Genomic DNA, 2,289 nt, shown 5'->3' on the forward strand with positions numbered 1-2,289 from the left:
TACAGTTTAGCATATCATTTATTTATTTATTTATTTATTTATTTGTTTAAATTTATTTATTTATTTATATTTAAATTTATTTATTTGTTTATTTTATTACTTATTGTAATTTTATTTTGTGACACTTTTATTTTGTAAAGCTACTTTGCATATCTCAGGGACTTTTATTTTGAACTCCACTTTTATTTCATGTCGTTTTATTTCATGGTCCGATATGCTAATGAGAGGACGGAGTTTTCTCTATGGGTTGGCTCTCCATACTACTAATTAAAAACAGCTTCGCCCACTCATAATTCTCTAAATAAAAATATAACTTTGCTAACGCTAAATTGCTAAGGATAAAAAAAAATGTATGAAAAAAAAACTAGGGGAAGCGGGTGAGTTAATGCTAAAAATGTCTTTTCATTCATTTATTCTAWAGCGCTTTACATCAAAGCTTTCCACAAAATCAGTGATTAACATARCGACAGACTTAAAGTTGGCAAAACCTAATTTAGCAGAAATTAATTGGTCCACTGACAGTTTTCAAAGTTAGTGAAAAAAAAAAGGCTAATCCACTAAACCAGGGGTCTGCAACCTTTGCGACCAAAAAGAGCCGTTTCTGCTCCTTGTCTCCAGATTAAAATGTGTCGGGAGCCGCAAAACAAGCTACAACTGTCATTATGAATTGGTGGTCTGTGGGCCTTTTCGAGGTCTTTTTGGAAATCTTTGCGGTCAGTGGAGGTGACATTATAAAACTAATTTTTTTATTATTATGTTATTTATTATTATACACATCAGGACAAATAAAATGACCATATTTGTGTAAACAAGACAAATACCGTATATAGTTTATACCGAATTTCGTAAAAACTAGTACAACTGAACTATTCAGGCGTTTTATTTTTCCTAAGTCTTATTATTATGTAGTGTTCAAATTATTTAAAGATAATTCTGATGGATTTGAAAGAAAGATCATAGAAAGAAACTGGAATATTTAAGTAAACATCAGGCTAGCATGAGCTAACATGTTTTACTTTTTGTATTAGTATTGATCACATACTGCATTTGCACACAACTTTATTTCTGTTGTGGGTATAAAAAACAGACAAAAAATACACTTTCTGTTATGTTTGGTCACATTTTCAAAGAGCCATACGTGGCCCCAGAGCCTCAGGTTGCAGACCCCTGCACTAAACAAAAGGTTAGTTTTACTATGATCTGTAAGCCATTGGGCCTACAGCCTAACATTTTGTTAACCAGACAGACAAACTCACAAACATGGTTGCTCTGCCTCTGCCAGYGGGCGATGGAGAGAAAGTCCAGAGAAACAAGTGGTAAAAAGCTCAGATGGTTGATGGTCTGGAACGTGTAGAGCAAACACACGGGGTCCTGGCAGCCGAGGTGTGAAGTTCAGGCAGCAGAGTCCCCTGTGAGCACATCTTCAACCGTGATTTACAGCCTCTGTCAGGAACAATGAGAACTATGGAAGCCCATTTCCGCCACCCTGACAAAAAAATAAATAAAACTTGTATCTCATAATTATGACATACTATCTCATAATTATGACTTAGCTATCTCATAATTATGACATACTATCTCATAATTATGACTTAGCTATCTCGTAATTATGAGATAGCTAAATCATAATTATGAGAAAGTATCTCATAATAATGAGATAGCTACTGTAAGTCATAATAATGAGATAGCTACTGTAAGTCATAATAATGAGATAGCTAAGTCATAATTATGAGATAGTATCTCATAGTTATGAGATACAAGTTTTCTTTATCAGGGTGGCGGAAATGGGCTTCCATAGAGATCAAACTGGGCCAGCATGATGAAATATACCACACAACTTGATCAATCAAAAGGCACAGAGGAGCAAGATGACATGAGGAATATGTTCAATTCATAAACGAATTAAAACAAATTTGTAACTTAACTCAAGCTGGTGATTAAGATTTAAATAATATTAAACATTTCAGTGACTCAACGTGAAGAACTGCTGACTAAATGTGTTCAGATGGAAAATTCAACAATTCATTCCTACACACAAAGACAAGTATGAAGGAGGGAAAAAACAAAGTATTTTATTGAAAATTTCTCACATTTCCATCATTTGTTTCAGTGATGGGCAACTAATGGCTCCGGGGCCACATTTGGCTCACAGGTGACTTCTGTTCGGCCCACAAAAAAAGTTTAAAAAAATTTTTTACTTAAAAAAAGTACTCAAAGCAGAATTTAGACAATTTTTTGTAGTAGTAATAGTTTAATAAATTTTCTTTAAAAAAAACAACATTAATTCTA

The sequence above is a fragment of the Austrofundulus limnaeus genome, unplaced genomic scaffold (genome assembly GCF_001266775.1).
Source record: "Austrofundulus limnaeus strain Quisiro unplaced genomic scaffold, Austrofundulus_limnaeus-1.0 Scaffold26, whole genome shotgun sequence".
Lineage (NCBI taxonomy): Eukaryota > Metazoa > Chordata > Actinopteri > Cyprinodontiformes > Rivulidae > Austrofundulus > Austrofundulus limnaeus.